The 23,640-nt window shown below is 47.3% G+C and overlaps 1 protein-coding gene across 2 annotated transcripts in view; it reads right to left on the bottom strand.

Moving 5' to 3' along the window:
• The window catches only part of LOC115284007 (protein S100-A12-like), a 33,010-nt gene extending 17,078 nt beyond the window's left edge, over window positions 1-15,932 (bottom strand). For both annotated transcript variants that reach the window (XM_029930562.1, XM_029930563.1), the window contains exons 1-2: window positions 15,625-15,932; window positions 136-198 (exon numbers count right to left, since the gene is read on the bottom strand). The gene's annotated coding sequence lies outside the window, so the exon portion shown is untranslated. The remainder of the gene's footprint in view (window positions 1-135; window positions 199-15,624) is intronic.
• Window positions 15,933-23,640: the final 7,708 nt, after the last annotated feature.

The following is a 23,640-nucleotide window of genomic DNA, read 5'->3' as shown; positions in this document are numbered from 1 at the left end:
TTAGAACTGCAGCTCGTGCCACTTAGTGAAATTCAATTATGAGGCCCTCATCATTAAAGTAGTGTAAAAAAATTATATGAGCAGAGTGATGCAAGAGAGGATAAAGTCCAAAAGTAGAATGAATGCAATACTCACAGGAATACAGGCTATCGGAAATGTAGGTAACCCAATGGAGGCATTCCGACACCTGGGCAATATCTGAAAACGTTAAAAAAAAATTGAGTCCTTACCTCAAAAGAAACATTAACATTAGACACAAACTAATTGTGATTTAAGGTTTAGAGAGAAGCTGTATGATTTCATCATTCTATATCCATGAGATCAAGTGTCATCAAAGTATACCCTTTAATTTGAGGTATTTGTTATATGCAAATTATACCTCATTAAAGATAATTTTAAAACATGAAATACTAGAAGAAAATGTGGGAAAATTCCTTTCTAATCCTGAAGTGCATGAGTGACAGGAGTCTGTCTAACCATGTCTCAAAAAACCCCCAAATTAAGACATTTAAAAAATCAATAATATCAGAGTAGGAGGACCCTGAGCTCACCCTGCCCCATGTTTTCAACTACATAACATCCACATCCAAGTCCATCAACCAGAGAGCGATCCACACACTGACAGAACAAACTCCACAACTCATTAGAAAAAAGCTGCACCTGAAAGGTTAGGAAGGTCAGAAAGGTGGCGGGCTGCCTGCAGAGAAGGCAGAGAAAGTGAGCCCTCACCCCAGGGAGCTCACACAGGGAAGGTAATCCCCATCACATTTGGCTCTAAAAACTGAAGGGGCTGAATTCCTTGAGTTTGGATCCTGGAGCTTTGGAGGTCAGCTGACTCAGCACTGGGTGATCCAGGAGGGGGAGTGATAGCCAGGTCCCTGCCTGTGTGGAGAGGCAATGCAAACATGGCAGTTTACACAATGCCGGAGGCAACAGGAGACATGTGTTCATGCTGATTTCTGAGTGGTTGGGTGACTTCTCCAACAATGAGGGAGCTCACAGGCACCATTTTTCTACACCACTCCCAAGAATAATCACAGAAGCACCTACCAGGGGGTTGGGCTGCACAGACCCTTGATGCTTAACCCAATAACTTGTGCCAGTCCCAAGAGTTCTCTGGGGAACTCACCCACTCCAAGCCTGCTGGCCTCAGTGCTGAGCTCAGGGCAAACTTTGTTAAAACCATATGGGCACCTGGTCCAGCCTGCTGCATGGAAAGTTACCACAGCATGTTGTGCACATCTGCACCACACCCAGCTGTGCCCAATCGGTCACCTGCCTATGTCGCATCAGTCATTGATGCATACTCTGCATAGCCTTGAGCCCCTGGATGTCCTGGTGCATAGCTGCCAGCCACCAAAGGACAGCTTGGCAAGCCAGAATTGAGTGACATGACTTATACAAAGTGCTGAATGGAAAAATCAACAGCCAAGAATAGTCTATCCAGCAAGGCTATCATTAAGAATAGAAGGAGACAGATGGGAGCGGCAAGATGGCAGAGAAGTAGGGAGCTCTGTAGTCTCCACACGCCCATAATCATCAAATTGAGAAGAATTAAAAACCACAATATTCTGATCTCCAGGAATGGAGGTGCGTGCACAGACTCCTTATTGATAACAGCCTCATGGATGCCTGAGTGCGCACTGGGACTGGAGACTCTAAGGGGAGTCTCCGCCAAAGCTGAACTCGGAGAGAGAGCGCCCAGAAACTTGGCGCCAGGCCCACAGAGGGCCATGTGCCCAGGGGCGGCTCAGGACCCTGGAGGGCTGCGAACGAACCAGCCATGCAGGGCGCCACGCCGGCCGACTGTGTAGTGAGGCAGAGAGCCGGCGGGAAGAGAAGGAGAGACTGAAAACGACCAGAGACACAAACACCTATGTGTAGCCACCAGGAGCAGGGAGAGAAATCTGTCCCCCCTCAGCGGGCTTGTTCTCCCTTGGGCTCGGCAGCTCGCTGACTTCAGGTGGAGCCAGGGATTAGCTGGCTCCCCAGTCCCCCTACTCAATCCTGGCCAGAAAGTCGCCCGCCTGCCGGAGATCATTTTAACTGTAGTGGCAGCGCTAAAGTGCATGGACAAGGATTTAGAAACCTGGTGGGGCTTTGAAAACTAAAGCAATCTGACCCGTCCCTGACACGGGGAAGTCGGACTCAAGAGAGTGGCTGGCAATGCATGGTCTGGGGGGGTTTGGGGCACTGCCATTCGTTCCCCCACAACCACTAAGGCGGAGCCTCAGAGCAGCCCCTGAGACCGGACCTCCTTATATCAAACCATGCCCATCCGCACTAGAGAGCTGCTATTTTTCTTATTATTTTTATTTTTTTAATTTAAAAAAAATTGTTTTTTATTATTTTTATTTTTTAAATTCTTTCCCTTGTTTTCTCTTTTCTATATTCCTTTTTCCTTCTTTTTTCCCTTTCTCCCCTGGAGTCTGAGAAAGACCAACATTTATGCACTGCTGTGATTAGATCAACTCTTACCATCTAGATATTTCCCCCTTATCTCATTCTTATCTCTCCCCTCCACAGGCTTTACGTTCTCAGACTCTCCTTTATCTCTGGCGGTTGCTGTCCCCCACCACCTTCTTTTTTTTTTTCCTTTCCTGCCCTCTATTTTCTTTTTTGTTCTTTTTTCTTTCCCCTTTTGTTTTGCTTGCTTACTTGATCTGTCTGTGCATTTGCATGCTTTTGTTCCCTGTGTGTTTTTCTGTCTACTTCCCTTTTCAGGGCTACCTCAAGAAACAAGTCAAAGCACACAATAGTGGGGAATCCTAAATATCACTGAGTAGGGGGAAAATTAATCAGAGGCATAACAAGAGAAACTGAGAGACACCATTAAAAGAACATCTCCTGAAACAACAGGCCCTGGATAGTCAAAGATCCTCTTTTAATAGAGCAATACTAACAGGTGCACAGAGCAAAACAAGCTTTTAAAACTGACAGGAGACAGAAAGCTAGCCAAAATGATGAAACGAAAGAACTCTCTGCTAAAAAAAATTCCAGGAAGAAATCACAGCTACTGAACTGCTCAAAACAGACACAAGCAACATAATTGGACAAGCATTTAGAACTGTCATAAAATTAATCGCTGGGCTTGAAAAAAGCATGGAAACCATCAGAGAAGCTATTGATACAAAGACATGAGACCTTCAAAAGGCTATAAATGAGGTGAATAATAAAATTGAGGCTACCAATGCATGGACTGAAGAAACATAGAGGAGAATAGGTGAATTAGAAGACACAGTTATAGCAAAAGAGGAAACTGAGAAAAAGAGAAATTGATACAGGAGCATGAAAGGAGAATTCGAGACCTGAATGATACAATCAAATGAAACAATATCCGTATCATAGGAGTTCCTGAAGAGTAAGATAGAGAAAAGGGTCCTGAAGGGATGCTGGACCAAATTATAGCCAAAAATTTCTCTAATCTGGGGAAAGAAAAAGACATTGAAATTCAAGAGGCACATCGAACTCCCCTAAGATGTAACTTGAACTGACCTTCAGCATGACATATCATAGTGAACCTGGCAAAATATAGAGAATTCTGAAAGCAGCTAGGGATAAAAGGGCCCTAACATACAAAGGGAAGCCTATCAGAGTGGTTACAGACCTATCTACTGAAACTTGGCAGGCCAGAAAGGAATGGCAGGAAATCTTCAACGTGATGAACAGGAAAAACATGCATCCAAGAATCCTTTATCCAGCGAGCCTCTCATTCAAAATAGGAGAGCAAAAGGTGTTCCCAAATAAACACAAATTGAGAGAATTCATCACCACCAAACCAGCCCTACAAGAAATCCTAAGAGGGACTCTATGAGAGAAATGTAGCAAGGAATATAAGACACCAGAGACTTTAATACAAACATGAACTCTACAGAGAACACAATGAATCTAAACCCACATTTTTCAATAATAACACTGAATGTAAATGCACTGAATGCTCCAATCAAATGACACAGGGTAGCAGAATGGATAAAAAACCAAAATCCATCTATTTCTGTCTACAAGAGACTCACCTTAGACCTGAAGACATCTTCAGATTGAAAGTAAGGGGATGAAGAAATATCTATCATGTGACTGTACGCCAAAAAAAGCTGGAGTAGCCATACTTATATTGGATAAACTGGACTTTAAAGTAAAGGCAGTAACAAAAGATGAAGAAGGACATTACATAAGAATTACAGGGTCTCTCCATCAGGAAGAGCTAACAATTATAAACGCCGAATCTGGGAGCACCCAAATACATAACACAACTAATCACAAACAGAAACAATCTTATTGATAAGAATGTGCTAATTGCAGGGGACTTTAATACTCCACTTACAACAATGGATAGGTCAACCAGACAGAAATTCACTAAAGTAACAATGGACCTGAACGACACACTGGAACAGATGGAATTAATAGATATATTTAGAACTCTGCATGCTGAAGCTAGGGAATTCACTTTCTTCTTGAGTGTGCATGGCACATTCCTCCAGATAGATCACATACTGGGTCATAAAACAGCCCTCCATAAATACAAACGCACTGAGATCATACCATGCACACTTTCAGATCACAATGCTATGAAACTTGAAATCAACCACACATAGGAAAAAGTCTGGAATACCTCCAAAAATGTGGAGGATAAAAACTACCCTACTGAAGAATGATTGGGCCAATCAGGCAATTAAAGAAGAAATTTAAAAATATATGGAAACAAATGAAAACAAAAATACAACAATCCAAACTCTCTGAGATGCAGCAAAGGCAGTCCTAAGAGGAAAATTTATTGCAATCCAGACCATTTCAACAAACTAGAAAAAGGGCAAATTCAAAATCTCACAGAGCACCTAAGAAAATTAGAAAGGGAGCAGCAAGTGCACCCCAAACCCAGCAGAAGAAGAGAAATAATAAAGATCCGGGCAGAAATAAACAGTATAGAAACCAAAAAAACAATTGAATAGATCAATAAACCAAGAGTTGTTTTTTTGAAAAAATAAAATTGATAAACCTTTAGCTAGACTCCTCAGAAGGAAAAGAGAGACCACCCAAATAGACAAAATCATGAATGAAAATGAATTTATTACAACTGATCCCTCAGAAATACAAGCAATCATCAGAGATTGCTTTGAAAAATTATATGCCAACAAACTGAATATAGAGGAAATGGACAAATTCCTAAACATATATGCACTACCAAAATTCAAACGGGAAGAGACAGAAAATCTGAACAGACCCATAACCAGTGAAGAAATCTAATCAGTTATCAAAAATCTCCCAACAAATAAGAGCCCAGGGCCAGGGGAATTCTACCAGACATTTAAAGCAGAGTTAAACCCATCCTTCTCAAGTTATTCCAAAAAACAGAAATAGAAGGAAGACTTCCGGATTCATTCTACGAAGCCAGCATCACTTTGATTCCCAAACCAGACAGAGACCCGGCAAAAAAAGAGTACAGGCCAATATCTTTAATGAATACAGACGCAAAAATACTCAACAAGGCACTAGCAAATCCAATTCAACAACAACACATAAAAAGAATTATCCATCATGATCGTGTGGGATTTATTCCTGGGTTACAGGGCTGGTTCAATATTTGCAAATCCATCTATGTGATGAATCACAGTAACAAAAGTAAAGATAAAAAACATATGATCCTGTTGATAGATGCAAACAAAGCATTTGACAAAATACAACATCCCTTCTTAATAAAAATCCTTGAGAGAGAGTCGGGATAGAAGGAACTTACTTAAACAGTATTAAAGCAATTTATGAAAAGCCCACAGCTAATATCATCCTCAATGAGGAAAAACTGAGAACTTTCCCTCTGAGATCAGAAACATGACACGGATGTCCACTCTCACCACTGTTGTTTACCATAGTGCTGGAAGTTCTAACATCAGCAATCCGTCAAAAGGAAGTAAAAGGCATCAGAATCAACAAAGATGAAGTCAAACTTCCACTTTTCGCAGATGACATAATACTCTACATGGAAAACCTGTTCGACTCCACCAGAAGCCTTCTAGAAGTCATCAATGAATTCAGTAAAGTCTCAGGGTACAGAAATCAGTTGCATTTTTTTACACCAAAAATGAAGCAACAGAAAGTGAAATCAAGAAACTGATCCCATTCACAATTGCATGACAAACCATAAAATACCTAGGAATAAACCTAACCAAAGATGTAAAAGACCTGTATGATAAAAACTATAGAAAGCTTATGAAAGAAATTGAAGAAGACACCAAGAATTGGAAAAACATCCCAGGCTCATGGATCAGAAGAATAAACATTGTTAAAATGTCATTATTACCCAATGCAATCTACACATTCAATGCAATCCCAATCAAAATTGCACCAGCATTCTTCACAAAACTAGAACAAACTATCTTAAAATTCGTATGGAACTACAAAAGACCCCGAATAGCCAAAGTGATATTGAAGAAGAAAACCAAAACAGGAGGCATCACAATCCCAGACTTTAGCCTTTACTACAAAGCTTTCATTATCAAAACAGTATGGTATTGCCACAAAAACTAACACATGAACCAATGGACTAGAATAGAGAGCCCAGAACTGGACCCACAAATGTATGGCCAATAAATCTTTGACAAAGCAGGGAAGAGTATCCAATGGAAAAACAGACAGCCTCTAACAGGTGGTGCTGGGAGAGCTGGACAGAAACATGCAGAAGAATGAAACTAGACCACTTTCTTACACCATTCACAAAAATCAACTTAAAATGGATGAAGGACCTGAATGTGAGACAGGAAACGATCAAAACCCTAGAGAAGAAAGCAGGAAATAGCCTCCTTGACCTCAATCGCAGCAATTTCCTCCTCTACACATCCCCAAAGGCAAGGGAATCAAGAATAATAAACTATTGGGACCTCATCAAGATAAAAACCTTCTGTACCACAAAGGAAACAATAAAAAAAAAATGAATAGGCAACCGACGAAATGGGAAAAGACAGTGGCAAATGGCATATTGTATAAAGGGCTAGTATCCAAAATCTACAAGGAACTCACCAAACTCCACACCCAAAAAACAAATAATCCAGTGAAGAATTGGGCAGAAGACCTGAACAGACACTTCTCCAAAGAGGACATCCAGATGGCCAACAGGCACATGAAATGATGCTCAGTGTCACTCATCATCAGGGAAATACAAATCAAAACCACACTGAGATACCACCTCACACCAGTCAGAGTGGCTAAAATGAACAAATCAAGAGACTATAGATGCTGGCGAGGGTGTGGAGAGATGGGCACCCTCCTACACTGTTGGTGGCAATGTAAACTGGTGCAGCTGCTCTGGAAAACAGTGTGGAGGTTCCTCAAAAAACTATCCATAGAACTCCCCTATGACCCAGCAATAGCACTGTTGGGGATCTACCTAAGGGATACAGAAGTGCTGATGCATAGGGGCACACATACCCCAATGTTCATAGGGGCACTGTCAACAATAGCCAAATCATGGACAGAGCCTACATGTCCACCAACTGATGAATGGTTCAAGAAGATGTGGCATATATATACAATGGAATACTACATGACAATGAGAAAGAATGAAATATGGCCATTTAGCAAAGTGGATGGACCTAGAGGGAGCCATGCTAAGCGAAATAAGTCAGGCAGAGAAGGACAGATAGCCATATGTTTTCACTCATAGGTCTAACAGGAGAAACCTAACAGGAGACCACGGGAAGGGGAAAGGGAGGGGGAAGAGTCAGGGAGAGGGAGAGGGGCAAATCATGAGAGACCCTGGAATACTGAAAACAAACTGAGGGCTGAAGAGGGATGGGGGAAGGGGAAGCGGGTGATGGTCATGGAGAGGGGCACTTGTGGGGAGGAGCACTGGGTGTTATATGGAAACCAACTTGGTAATAAACTATTTAATTAATAAAAAAATAAAAAATAAAAAATAAATAAAAGAATAGAAGAAGACATAGAGTTTCCCAAACAAAAACTAAAGGAGTTTGTACCACTAAATCAGTCCAGAAAAAATTATTAAGAGGGACTCTTTGAGTGGAAAAAAGAGAACATTAGTGTCAAAAGAGAGGTAGGAAACTCGATACTAGTAAAAAAGAAATATTTCTGTAAAAAAAATCAGTCAAGAAACAGTAAAAAATGGATATAATCACCATCAATTTAATAAAAACTTCTAAAAGCAAATGAATTATATAAAAACCTAATGGTGGCCATGTATCAAAAATCACTAAATATGCAAAGAGTAAGGAAAAAAAAATCAAAACATGTCACTAAAGAAAATCAGAGGAGGATGGGCCTTGAGCCCAAACACTAAGCCTAACTGGCATCCTCCCCTTGCGGCCTCAATTCAGCCCTCCAGGGAGATCACTGCACTGCTGGCTAACTAGATCCTGGATCATCCTGGGATCTTACTCAAACCCAAACCCGAGCCCTACACCTAACCCTCACTCTAAACGTGAGCTGCACAGGTGCATGGGCCCTCATTTCAGACCTCCAGGGAGATCACTGGGCTAGTGTTGCTTCTGTCCTGGTGACTCCCCTGGATGGAACCCTAACCCTACCAAAGGCTCTCTTCCCTATGGGGACCCAAATCCTAAGTCTCAGAAAACCAGGAACATTGGGGTCCAGAAGCGGTACAGGATTCCTCAGCGTGGAACATAACACCACCATGCTGTTTCCAAGCCCGGATGGAGCTGCATTAGGGGTGTCCTGAGGCCCAACTCTAACCTAGCCCAAAGAGAAGGCTGGCCTCGGAATCCAAAGCCTAATCCTGATGGGTATCCTCCTATGTGCCCTCTACTCAGCTATCTGGGTAGAGCACTGGACTGCTGGGGGTTCAGTGCCTGGGGCCTTCTGGGACTGAACCCTATTCCTAAGCCTAACCCCTAAGGCTAACCCAAACCCTAACACTAACCTTAACTCTAAACATAACCTTACACCTGACCCGCAACCATGCACATACCCTCACTTCAGCCCTCCTGGGAGACCACCAGACTGGTGTCGCTTCTGCCCTGGCGACTGTCCTGGACAGAACCCTAAATCTAGCCAAGGTGCTCTTTCCATAGGGACACAAATACTAGTTCTGAGAACAGACACACAAAGGTCCCAGAAGCAGTACAGGCTTAATCAGCATGGTACATGAAACATCACCATGACATTAACAAAGCCCTGATTGAGCAAGACACAATTGTAGCCTTGCCCACGTAGGAGGCTGGGCCTTGAACCCAAATACTAAGTCTGACCACCAACTTCCCTTGTGCCCTCAACTCAGCCCTCCTGGAAGATTACTACGCTGCTAGCTGATAAGATCTCTGATCGTCCTAGGATCTTATTCTAACCCTAATCCTAACCCTAAACCTAATCCTAACCCTACCCCTAACCCTCACTCTAAATCTGACCCTACACATGAGATGCACCCATGCATGGGCCCTCATTTCAGACCTCCAGAGAGATCATGGGGCTGGTGTCACTTCTACACTAGTGACTCCCCTAGACGGGACCCTAACCAAACCAAGGCTCTCTCCCTGTGGGGACCCAATTCCTAGGTGTCAAAAACCAGAGACATGGGGCCCAGAGGCAGTGCAGGATTCCTCAGTGTGGAACACGGAACATCACCATGCCATTTCCAAGCCTGGATAGAGCTGCATTAAGGTGTCCTGAGGCCCGACTCCAACTTAGCCCAAAGAGAAGGCTGGCCTTGGAACCCTAAGCTGAAACCAGACTGGCACCCTCCCTTGTACCCTCCACTTAGCCCTCTGGGTTGAACACTGCAGAGATTGAGATTCAGTACAAGGAGCCTCCTGAGATGGAACCCTAACCCTAAGCCTAATCCTAAAGCTAACCCTAACACTAAGACTAACTGTGAAGTTAACTGTAAACTTAGAATTAACATGCACCCGCACATGCTCCCTCACTTCAGCCCTCCAGGAAAATCATGAGACTGGTGTCGCTTCTGCCCTGGCAACTCCTCTACATGGAACCATAACCCTAGCCAAGGCGCTCTCACCATGGGGACCCAATTCTGAGGTTTGAGAACACCATGGACATGGGACCTAGAACGGGGCCTAAAACAAAGCAGACTTAATCAGCATGGATGTGGAACATTACAAAGACATTAAGAAAGCAGGGAGTGAGCTCCACATGGGGTGTCCTGAGGCCCAAACTCTAACATAGCCCAAAGAGAAGGCTGGCCTTGGAATCCAAAGCCGAAGCCAGATCGCTACACTCCCATGACCCCTCAATTCAGCCCTCCAAGTAGAGAACTCCACTGCTGGGGATGTGGCACCTGGAGCCTCCTGGGATCGAATCCTAACCCTAACCCTAAAGTTAATACTAACACTAACCATTGCTCTAATGGTAAACCTACATCTGACCTGCACCCACGCATGAGCCCTCACTTCAGCCCTCCTGGGAGATGATGGGGCTGGTGTCACTTCTGCCCTGGTGACTTCCCTGGACGGAACCCTAGCCCTAGCCAAGGCGCTCTTCCCATGGGTACCCAATTCCTAGTTTTGAGAAAACCAGGAACATGGGGTCCAGAAGCAGTGCAGGCTTAATCAGCATGGAATGTGGAACATCACCATGACATTAACAAAGCCCGGATCGAGCTGCACAAGGGGTGTCATGAGGGACTACCAAAGCCTTGCCCACATAGGAGGCTGGCCCTTGAACCCAAACACTAAGCCTAACCGCCAACTTCCCCTAAGTCCTCAACTCAGCCCTCTTGGGAGATCACCGCTCTGCTGGCTGATTAAATCCTGGATCATCCTGGGGCGCCTGGGTGGCTCAGTCAGTTAAGCCTCCAACTTTAGCTCAGGTCAGATCTCACGTTCGTGGGTTTGAGCCCCGCATTGGGCTCTGTGCTGACAGCTAGCTCAGAGCCTGGAGCCTGCTTCCGGTTCTGTGTCTCCTTCTCTCTCTGCCCCTCCCCCTCTCATGCTCTGTCTCTGTCTGTATCAAAAATAAATAAAACATTTAAAAAAAATCCTGGATCATCCTGAGTTCTTACTCTAACCCTAACCCTAACCCTCACTCTAAATGTGACCCTACACCTGAGCCGATCTGTGCATGGGCCCTCATTTCAGGTCACCTGGGAGATCATGGGGCTGGTGTCGCCTTAGCCCTGGAGACTCCCCTGGAGACTCCCCTGGATGGAACTCTAACCCTAGCCAAGGCTCTTTCCCCTTGGGGACCCAATTCCTAGGTCTCAGAAAACCAGGGACATGGGGCCCAGATGCAATACAGGATTATTCAGCGTGGAACATGGAACATTACCATGGCATTTACAAGCACAGATGGAGTTGCATGAGGGGTGTCCTGAGGCCCAACTCTAGCCTAGCCCAAAGAGAAGGCTGGCCTTGGAACCCAAAGCCTAAGCCTGACAAGGATCCTCCCACCTGCACTCAACTCAGCCGTCTGGGAAAGCACTGTACTGCTGGGGGTTCAGTGCCTGGGTCTCCTAGAATCGAACGAAAACTCTAAGCATAACCTTAAAGCTAAACCTACCATAACACTAATTCTTACTCTAAAAGTAACCTTACACACGACCCACACCCATGCAGGCACCCTCATTTCAGCCCTCCTGGGAGATGATGGGGCTGGTGTCACTTTTGCCCTGGCAACTTCCTGGACAGAACCCTAACCCTACCAAAGGCGCTCTCCCCTTGTTGACCCACTTTCTAGGTCTCAGAAAAACAGGGACTTGGGGGTCCAGAAGTGGTGCAGGATTCCTCAGCATAGAACATGGAACATCACCATGCCATTTCCAAACCTGGATGGAGCTGCATTAGGAGTGTCCTGAGGACCAACTCTAACCTAGCCCAAAGAGAATGCTGGCCAAGGAACCCAAAGCCTAAGCCTGATGGGCATCCTCCTATGTGCCCTCTACTCAGACATCTGGGTAGAGCACTGCACTGCTGGGGGTTCAGTGCCTGGAGCCTCCTGGGATCGAAGCCTAACCCAAAAGCTAACCCTACCCTAACACTAAACCTCACTCTAAACATAGCCTTACATATGACCCGCGTCCACACATGTACCCTCACTTCAGCACTTCATGGAAATCACGTGGCTGGTGTCTCTTCTGCCTTGGTGACTCCCCTAGTGGGAACATTAACTCTAGCCAAGTCTCTCTCCCCATGGGGACCAAATTCCTAGGTGGAGAACGCCACGTATATAAGGCCTTAAGTGGTAAAGGTTTAATCAGCATTGATGTGGAATATTACCATGCCACTAACAGTGCCCCAATGGAGCTGCACAAGGGGTTGGTCCTGAGGTCCACATGTAGCCTAGCCCTAAGAGAAGGCTGACCATGAACCCAAAGATGAGGCCTTTCCAGCACCCTCCCATATGCCTTCAATTTAGCCCTCAGGGAGTCCACTGCTAGGGTTCCTGTGCCTGGTGCCTCCTGGGATCTAACCCTCCCCCCTCCCCCCAACCCTATTCCTAACCCTATCCCTAAACCCTAACACTAACTCCTAACCCTAACTCCAAACTCCTAAACCCTAACCCCCACTCCTACCACTAATCACTGAACCCTAAATCCTAATCTTAATCACTAACCCTAACACTCACCCCTAACCCTAGCCCTACCACTAAACCCTAAATTCTAACCCTAAACCCTTACCCCTAACCCAAAAACAATAACCCCTTACTACAAAACCCCAACCCTAAGCCTATTCCAAACCCTAACCAAACCCTACCCTTAAAGTACAACCCCTAATCCCTAACACTGGCCCAAACCCATATCCTAATCCCATCCCTAAATTCTAACCCCTAACACCATACCTAACATCTCTAAGCCTAACCCATACCGAAACAACTAACCCCAACCCCAACTCCTAACCCTAACCCAAACCCTTACACGCTAACCCTAATCTTCTAATCCTACTCTTCTAACCCTAACCCTCTAAACATAATACCAACCCCTAACCCTAACCACCTGACTCTTAACCCTAAACCTTGTCTTCTAACCCTAATCCTCTAGTCCTACCCCTTTAACCCTAACCCTCTAGTCCTAACCCTAACCCCTAACCCTAACCACCAACCCATAACTATGTAACTTCTAACCCTAACCCTAAACACTGCTAAAATAAATTAAAGACAATATAAAGTGTACTACTGCTGAATACCACTAGCACACAATGCAACATGCAGTTTCAATATAATTCCCAGGAAAATTCACAAAATCCTCTGAGAAGAAATGCACAAGCTAATCCTAACAGTCATACAGAAAATCAAGGGACCACAAAATAAAACAATAAAAAAAATCCAAGTAGAAGCTCGTACTTCCCAATTTCAAATCTCAGAACAAAGCAACAGTAAATAAAACATTGTGATACCATCATAAAGATATAAACCCGAAATAAACCCTTTCATCTATGGTCAACCAAATTTTGACAAGGGTGGACAACATGACATTGGGGAAACAATGGTCATTTCAACAAAGGGTGCAGAGGAATGAAACTGGACCCTTACCCTCATGCCACATACAAACATTAACTCAAAGTGGATCAAAAGCTTAAATGTAAGTGGTAAACTTATAAACTCTAGGAGATACAAATGGAGATAAATCTTCATGAGCACTGAGTTTAACAGTGCTCTTAGAGTTGACACCAAAGCACAAGCAAGGGGAAAAAAAAGTAGATACATTTAATTTCCTCAACATTAAAAGCCTTTGTACCTGGGCACCTGGGTGGCTTAGTCGGTTAAGGCTCCGAATTCAGCTCAGGTCATGATCTCATGTTTGTGGGTTCGAGTCCTGCATCGAGCTCTGTGCTGACAGCTAGCTCAGAGCCTGGAGCCTGCTTCCGATTCTGTGTCTCCTTCTCTCTCTGCCCCTCCCCGCTCATGCTATATCTCTCTCTGTCTCAAAAATAAATAAAACATTAAAATTTCTTTTTTAAAAAAGCCTTTGTACCTCAAAAGCTGCTATTCCAAAAGTGAAAAAACAATGCCTAGAATGAAAGAAACTATTTGCACATTATTTTTTTGGTAAGAGTCTGTTTTACAGAACATATCAAGAGCTTGTAAACTCATCGATGACGACAACAACAACAAAAAACCCAAATTTTTAGAATGGACAAAGGATTGGATATACTTTCCCAAGAGAGATCATATGTATGGTGAATAGACATGAAAAGATGTTAAACATCAGTAATCCTTATGGAATGAAGATTTAAACCACACTTAGATACCCTTTTACACGCACTAAAATTGCTGTAATGTAGAAAACTACAATAATAACAACTGTTGGCAACGATGTTGAGAAATTGGAACCCCAAACGTGGAAACGTAAAATGGAGGAGCCTATGTGTAAAATAGGTTGGTATTTCCTCAGAAAGATCAAAACATAGAATGACCATTGGCTCCACAATTCTACTCCTAGATCCCAAAGAATTGAAACAGTTGTTTTAAAAAAGAGCACATGCACCAGCACACACAGCAGACAGCAGCACCGTTCACAATTATCAAATGGTAGAAAAATTATGCAAACGCCCCTCGGTGAGTGAATGGAGAAACAAACTGGGGCAGACGCATAAACCGCAATAGTATTTCTGCCACGTAAAGGAATAAAGTAAAACGGCGCAGCTGTAGAAAATAGTACAGCGGTTCCTCAAAGTTAGCACAGAACACAGACACCCGGAAACTGAAAGCAAAGCCTCGAGCAGATATTCCTGTTCTCGTGTTCAGAACAGCTTCTTCATGACAGCCAAAAGAGGGAAGCAACCCAAGTGACGGCTGACAGATGAATAAACAAAATGTGGTCTACACACAACGGAATACGGCTCAGCCTTACAAATTCTTACGGGAATTCTGACACCCGCTACAACACGGATTGAACCCCGCAGTCATTATGCTGAGTGACAGACGCCATTCACAAGAGGACAAATACTCTCTTTTCCCCAAGTTAACCCAGTTTTCCTAGTAGAGACTGGAGGTGTTCCATTTAAGGTAAACAGAACTAAGAACACGCGCACTCACAGGATACGAAATCAACACAGAAACACCAGGCGCACATCTACACACTCATGACCACCCATCGGAAAGAGACATGAAGAGACGGACCCAGTTACAACCGCATCAGAAGGAACCAAGTGCCCGGGAGGAAACCTAAGCAAGGAGGTGACAGACCTGCTCTCCGAGGACGACAGGACACTGGGGACAGAAATGGAGGAAGACGCACAAGGATGGAAAGCTACTCTGTGCTCCTGGACGTGGAGGAATCCATCTTGTGACAAGGTCGGTCCTGCCCAGAACGACCTGCAGATCCCGGGACATCAGCACCCAACTCCCCACGACACCGTCGCGGACCCGGGACAGACACCCCGACCCGCGCGCGGAGGCGGGGGTACCCGCGTGGTCACAGCAGCAGGAGCGGGAGCACCGCCCGGGCACCTGCTCCGGGACCACGAACCGCGTGAGGACGCGGCGGGAAGCGAGGCGGCGCGGAGCTGAAACCCCGACGCGCGGCCCCGCGGCTCCGGAGCCGGGAGAGGGAAGACCCGACGGCCGCGCGCGAAACCCCGCGGCTGGACCCCGCGTCACCGCGCACGGAGCCGCGCCGGGCCCTTCCCCCGCCGGGTGCCCTGAACACCAGCCCCCTTCAGCGGTGCTGCTCCGGAAGCCCCTCCTCCCCCGGCCACGCTTTCTCCTCACCTGCTCCTCCCGCGCCGGGTCTTGGGGAGACCTGGTTCTTGTCCCTGTGCACTTGGGCCCACGTCCTCCCGAATTCTCCACAGCGGGTCCTGAGGAGGCGGGACTCCTTCCAGCGTGGAGGCGGCCATACGTCCTCCGGAAGCTTTCACAGCGGGTCCTAGGGAGACCCGGTTTCTGTCTCTGTGACCGCTGCTCTATGTTCCCCCGAAGCCTCCACAGCGGGTCCTGGGGAGACCCGGTTCCGGTCCCTGTGGCCGCGGCCCCACCTCCTCCCGTATCCCCCACAGCCGGTCCAGAGGAAGCAGAGCTCTTAGTGCCCGAGGCAGGCTGAGTGCGCGCGCGCGCGCTGGCGTCAGGGATCGGCGCTCCGGCGCCCCCTGCAGGCGATGGCGGTAGTGCAGGACACGCTGGGCTAACTGGTCTGTGGAGGCAGCGCCCCCTCCTGGCCGCCATCCAGGAAACGCTGATTTAAAATATTTTTTGGATTATTTTTGAGAGAGAGAAACTGACAGAAAGAGAAAGAACACAAGTGGGGAAGGGGCAGAGAGAAGGAAACACAAGTTCTGAAACAGGCTCAAAGTTCCAAGCAGACAGCATGGAGCCCACCAGGGCTTGAACTGGCACAAAAGGGGAGCCTGATGCGGGGCTCCAACTCGTAGAACGTGGGACCCCACGCGGGTCTTGAACTGGCACACCGTGGGAGCCGAAAGCCAGGTTCGAACTCTCACACCGGGAGAGCCTGACGCCAGGCTCAAACGCCAAGAACGTGGGAGCCCAGGGCAGAGTGTGAACAGGCCCACCTTGTGAGCCTGACGCCAGCCTGCAGCTAGCACAACGCGAGAACCCGACGTGCGGCTCAAACTCGCACACCTGTGAGCCCCATGTGGGGCTCAAACACGCACACCCAGCTATCCCAACGTGGGGCTTGAACTCGCACACAGCGAAAGCCAGACCCAGGGCTCAAACTCTGCACACTCCGCCAGCCCGACGTGGGGCTCAAATCTGAGCAGTTGGTGGGGAGCCCAATCCGTGACTCGAACTCGCACACCCAGGGAACCCTATGCAAGGCTTGAACACCCAGGCCCCAAATGTCAGACACACAGCTCGAACTCCCACACTCAATGAGCCCAACACTGAGTGCAAACTCTCAGATGGTAGGAGCCAGTCCCGGGGCTCAAACTCGCACAGTAACATCTGATTTAATAGGGACGTCATCCCTCCACCATGGGTGGAAGAGTGCAAGCACCACATCCTGCCACTGTGGGGGTGGGCGGGGTGCAAGCATTGACACCCATCCAACGACAATGGGGGGACGTCTGCATGTTTGAATGGGGGATGACCCCATTGTTGATGTGGTGCTGGAGGCATAACACCCCTCCTTAATTGATGAACAGGTTCCCCCTTTGTTGACTGGGGGTGGAGGTGTGACACCCGTCCATGGTTGATATGGGGGGCCCCTGTATCGATATGGGGGATGCAGGTGTGACACGCATCCATGGTAGAAGGGGGGTGCCTCTCTCACCAATGGGGTTGTACCCTCATCAACGATGGAGGGTACAGGCGTGACAACACTGCATTGTCCGTGGGGGAGGTCCCCTTCATCAATAGGGTGATGCAGGCATGACACCCCTCCATCATCGATGGGGGTGCCTCTGTTGTCCTAAGTGGGATGCCCCTTCGTCGATGGGAGTGGTTGGCGTGACACCTATCCATTGTCAATGGGAGGTGTCTCCATCATCGATGGGGGGCTGCCCCCATCATCTTAGGAGCAGTGCCCCCTTCGTCGATTGATGGGGTATGGGCATGACTCCCCTCGATCGTCAATGAGGAGGTGGCTCCATCATCGATTGGGGGGTACCCCTTCATTGATTTGGAGATGCAGGTGTGACATGCCTCCATCGTCGATGAGGGGCTGCCACCATCAACAATGGTGGGGTGCCCCAATCGCCAATGGAGGGTGCAAATGTGACACTCCTTCACTGTCAATTGGAGGGTGCCTCCTTTGTTGATGGGGAGGTATAAGATTGATGCCCCTCCATCGTCAATGTGGGGGTTGCCTCCATCATCAATTGGGGGTTCCCCTTCATTGATGGGGGTTACTGGTGTGACACCCCTCCATCACCTATGTCAGGGTGCCCCCATTGTCAATAGAATAAAGCAGGCATGATACCCCTCCACATTGACAGGGTTGTGCCCCAATCATCGATGGGGGTTGCTGGCGTGACAACCCTGCATCATCCATTGGGAATGCCCCTTCATCAATGGAAGTGTGCAGGCATGACACCCAGCCATCATCAATGGGGGGTACCTCCATTATCAATAGGGAGTTCCCCTTCACCGGTGGGGGTTGAAGGCGTAACACCACTCCATCATCAATGGGGGTGTCTCCCTCATCGATGGGGGGCTGCCTCCATTGCCCAATTGGTGGTGCCCCCTTCATCAGTGTGGGGGGTTAGGCATGACACACCTCCATGGTCTACAGGGGTGTGCCTCCATCATTGATAGGGGTGTAAATGCATGACACCCGTCCATCATACATGGGGTGGTGCCCCCATCAACGATGAGGTCATGCAGACATGACACTTCTCCTTCGTTGAGGGTGGGTGCCCCCATCCTCCATGCTGGGATGCCGACGGGAGAGCCGTCCATCATTGAGGGGTGGGAGTTCCCCCATCATCGATGGGGGAATGCAGGCATGATAGCCCTCTATCGTTGATGAGAGTATGCCCCTTTGTCAGTGGTAGATGTGGGTGTGTTATCCTACCTTAGTCAATGGGGAGGTGCCTCCATCATCAGTTGTGAGGTGCATCCATCCTCAATTGGGGGTGCCCCTTCGTTGATGGGGGATGCATACGTGCCACCCTCCGATTGTTGATTGGGTGTCTCCATCATCGATGGGGGAGTGCCCCTTTATTGATTTTGGGGTGCAGGCATGACATCCGTCTGTCATAAAAGAGGCAGTGCCTCCATCATCAATGGTGAGATGACCTGGTCTTCGATGGTAGGGTGCAAGTGTGATGCTCATCCATCATTGATTGGGGAGTGTGTCCTTGGTTGATGAAGAGGTATAAGATCGACACCCCTCATCATCAATGGGGGGTAACTCCATCACCAAATTGGGGTGTGCCTCCATCATTGAATGAGGGTTCCCCCTTCATTGATGGAGGTTACTGGACTGACACCACTCCATTGTCTATGTGGGGGTTCCCCCATTATTGAGAGGGGGACAGAAGGGCTGACACCCCTCCACCATCAGTGGGGGGTGCAGGGTGCAAGCGTGACACCCCTCCCACTGTAGGTGGGGTGGTGCCTCTATCACTGATAGGGGTTTGCCCTGATCTTTGGTTTGGGGGTGCAGGGGTGACACCCCTCCAACTTTGACATATAGGTGCCCTCATTGTCAATGATGGGGGTGCAGGTGAGACACCCGACCATGGTCAATGTGGAGTTGCCCCTTCATTGATGGGGGGTGTAGGTGTGACACCCGTGCATGGATCATGGGGCGCTACCTCCATCATCGATGGGGAGTGCCTCCATCATCGATGGTGGTGTGCCCCTTCAGTGATGTGAGGGTGCAGGTGTGACGCCCCTCCATCGTCGACAGCAGGGTGCCCCTTCTACAATGGGGGTTGCAGGCATGACACACCCCCATGGTGGATTGGGGGTTCATCCATCATAAATAGGGGGGTGCCCCTTCATCGATATGGGTGGCAGTCCTGACACTCCTTCATTGTCAATATGGGGGTGCCCCTGGGTCGATAAGTGTTGAAGGCATGACATCCTTCCAACACCAATGGGGAGTGTCTCCATCATCGACGGGGGCTGTCTCCATCATCCAAGTGGCGTGTCCCATTCGTCTGTGGAGGGGTGTAAGCGTGACACCCCTCCATGGTCGATATGGGGGTGCCTCCATCATTGATGCAAGGGTGCATGTGTGACACCCATCCAACATACATGCGGTGGTGCCCCTATCATCGATTGATGAGTGCCAGCGTGACACTCCTCCATCGTCGATAGGGGTGCCCCCATCCTCAATGTTAGGGTACAGGCAATACAGCCATCTATCATCAGGGGAAAGTTCCCCCATCATCAACGTGGGTGTGCAGGCATGACATGCATCCATCTTTGATGGGGTGGTGCCGGCGTGACACCCCTCCATCATTGATGCTGGGATGCAGTGTGCAAACATGACACCCCTCCATCATTGATGGGGGGTTGCGGGGTTCAAAAGTGACACCCCACCATGGCTGATGGCGGGGGTGCAGGGAATTGAAACAAGGCTGTCCTCGATGGGAGAAGAATAGGTTTCATGTACTGTAGGTGGCCGTTAGAGATGGGGAAATGAGTTCTTATAAGGCCTCAGGTATTTGTATAGGATCTTATGAACTTAATACCAAAATAAAAAAATGCAACCAACTCCTAATTTCATACTGGGTAATTTAACAATGGAAACAATCATGCCAGTATGAGTAGCAAGAAATACTTCTCCTTGCATAAGCTTTTATCAGACCGAATAACCACTGAGAGTTACCAAAAAGATAAAATAACCTCACTATAAACTAAGTACCAAATCACTTGTTGGCCTGACACAGGTATGCAATCCAGGAAAGATTCCAAGAAGTCAAAGGAACTCAGCAAACACAAATCCCATCTGTGGACCATAAACATCGTCTCTAGCATTTCTAGTAATAGAGACATTGCCAGCACAGTGATATTCGTTAAAGGGCCATGGTATCCTGACTGTGCCACAGTAGAATAATCACTTGTTCCCTCAATAGGGACTTGTAGGAATGACCGCACTGTCTCTTCCTTCCAATCCATGACACTGACATGCCCCTGAAGAGGCCCAAATAGGGCACCAAGACAGGAAGAACCTAGGGAGCTATAATTGGCTGGCCCAAACAGACTATACAACAATACAACCACTAGGAACAACAGATCTCCACATGGACCAACAATTTAGGTTGGGGTGACCTCGCAGAAGAAAAGAACCTCTGAGTGATTTAGATTTGGACTTACCAGTCAAAAGTACAACATCGCTTATGGATCCAAAAGATTTAATCCAACTGTACATACTCTACATGGACCCTGCCAGGGGTTTCCTTTTGGGGGTGGATGGTTGTTTTCTCAACATTTAGTGCAGGGCTATGAAATGGTGGTGGTGGTGGTGATGGCAGTGGTGTTCTGTCCTCTTCCATAAAGAGTTAAAAAACGGCCATTTTGTGGGAACAAAGCGGTAGCTGGGCTGCTCCTGGATCCCTCACTGCATGGCTTCCCTGACAGGCTTCCTAGCGGGAAAACAAGAGATATCCGAAGATTCTCAGGTAACCGAAGATGAGAATGACAAGCCCATTGAATACCATCCGAAGATGATGGGACAGTGCTGCTGTCCATGGTTACAGCCCAGTTTCTGGGAGCATGCGGAATGCACTCTAGGAATCCAGTGTCTCTGTATGAGAGGTGTCCAGCTGGTAGAAGAAATTCTGCACGCCCCGATCAAGGCTGGCTGGGGAAATCTGGTATGTGCAGTCAGGAATCCCAAACATCACAGAACTTTCACTTCTTCAGCATTGAAAGTGAAAAGAGCCATCCAGGAAAAGGCTGATTTAAATTTGTTTATGTTTCTTTATATGTGAGAGGAGGAAAGAAAGAGAGAGAGAGACAAGACACAAGTAAAGAAGGGGCAGAGAGAGGGAGACAAAGGTTCTGAAGCAGGCTCAGAGTTCCAAGCAGACAGCACTGAGCACAATGCGGGGCTCAAACTCGCACCAGACTGGTATCGCTTCTGCCCTGGTGACTTCCTTGGATAGAACCCGAACCCAAACCCTAGCCAAGGCTACACCTCATGGGGACCCAAGTCCTGGGTCTGATACAAGCAGGGACCCAGGGCCCAGAGGTAGTTCAGGATGACTCAGCGTGGCACACGGAACAGCACCATATCATTTTCAAAGCCATAATGGAGCTGCATGAGGGGGCTCCAGAGGCCCCCCTGTACTCTAGCTCAAAGAGGAGCCCTGCCTTGGAAGCCAAGTCTGATGGCTGGCCGGCATCCTCCCATGCTCCCTCCAATCAGCCATCCGGGGAGACCACAGCACTGCTGGGGGTTCAGCGCCTGGAGCCTCCAGGGCTCTGATCCTAACCCTAACCCTAACCCTAAACCCTAAACTCTACACTAAACCCTAAATTCTAACCATTCAAAAGTATTGCACAAGATAAGCAAGTCAATCCTAGATATTCAAGGATAATTTAACACATTGACTCCAAGCAATTTTATGCACCATAATTTTTTAAATGAAATCATGTGATCATATTAGTTACAACAGGAAAAGCCTAAAAAAATTTCAATGCTAGTTCATGATAAAGACCCAAAAAAAGTAGGAAAAAAGGGTTATATGTTTAAAAAACCTACAGCAAACATCATTCTAAATTTTGAAGACTGTAAGTTTTCTTCTGATATCGGGAACAATGCCAAGATGCAGGCTTTTCACCCGTTACCTAGTAAGGTATTAAAAGTTCTACACAGAGCGATGAGGAAAGAAAAAATGCATCCACAATGAAAGGAAAAGGTAGAACTACACCTATTCAGAAACAAAAGATGACATCATCTTTTGTAAAGAACTTCTTAAAGAATCAACAAAATGATTGGAGTTAGTCACCTAATTCAGGAAAGTTACAGGACAAAATATCGATACACAAATATCTCACTTATTTGTATACACTAGCAATAAATCTTACGAAGAAGAATTATAGAAAACAATTCCATTTTAGGGAACATCAACATGAATAAAATACTTGAGAATAGATATAAAAAACACTGCTGAAAGAAATTGAAGAGTATTTAAAATGTACTATTGCTAAATGATGATAGTACACAATGCAAGGTGTAGATTCAATTTGATTCCCAGGAAAATTCACAAAGGCCTCTCAGAAGAAATGCACAGAAGTAATCCTAACGGTTGTATGGAAAATCAAGGGACCACAAAATACACAAAACGATTGAAAAAATCAAAGGTAGAAGCTCATACTTCCCAATTTCAAACCTTCAAACAAAGCAACAGTAAATAAATTGTTGTGATACTGTCATAAAAATATACATACAAATCAGTGGGATTTGACTGAAAACCCTCATCTATGGTCAACTGAATTTTGACAAGGGCAGACAACATGACGTTGGGGAAACAGTGGTCTTTTCAACAAAGAGTGCTAGACGGCTGGCTATCCATGTGCAGAGGAATGTAATGTTACTCCAGTCACAGGAGGACAAATACTCTCTTCTTCCCAAATAAACCCACTTTTGCTGGTAGAAACTCGCAGCGTAATTTTTAAGGCAAACAGAACTGCATACACTTGCAGGATACAAAATCGACACAGAAACACCACGCGCATATCTACACACTCCTGACGACCCATCGGAAAGAGACATGAAGAGACGGTCCCATCTACAACCTCATCAGAAAGAACCAAATGCCTGGAAGGAAATCTAGGCAAGGTGACAGACCTGCCTCTGAGGACAACAGGACACTGCGGACACAAATGTAGATGTAAAGGACGGAAAGCTACTCTGTGCTCCCGGACGTGGAGGAATCGATCCTGTGACAACATCCGTCCTGCCCGGAGCGACCTGCAGGTCCGGGGCCATTGGCACCCAACTCCCCAAGACCCTGTCGCAGACACGGGACAGACATCCCGACCTGCCCGCGGAGGCAGGAGGGACCCCGCACGGCCAGAGATGCAGAAGCGGGAGCACCGCCCAGGCACCTGCTCCTGGACTGCGAACCTCGAGAGGACGCGGCAGGAACCGAGTCCACGTGGAGCAGAAACAGGCTGCGCCGACCCACCGACCCGGGGCACGGAGAGGAAAGACCCGCACAGCCCGGCAAGGGACCCCGCGTCACCGCACACCAAACGGCTCTGGGCCCCTCCCCCGCCGGTCCGGTGAACACCCGCCCCCCCCTCAGTGTCCCCGCTCCAGAAGCTCCCCCTCACCCGGCCACACTTTCTCCTCACCTGCACCTC

The sequence above is a fragment of the Suricata suricatta genome, chromosome X (genome assembly GCF_006229205.1).
Source record: "Suricata suricatta isolate VVHF042 chromosome X, meerkat_22Aug2017_6uvM2_HiC, whole genome shotgun sequence".
Lineage (NCBI taxonomy): Eukaryota > Metazoa > Chordata > Mammalia > Carnivora > Herpestidae > Suricata > Suricata suricatta.
Note: the sequence above shows the minus strand (reverse complement) of the source record. Positions and strands in the feature narration are given on the sequence as shown.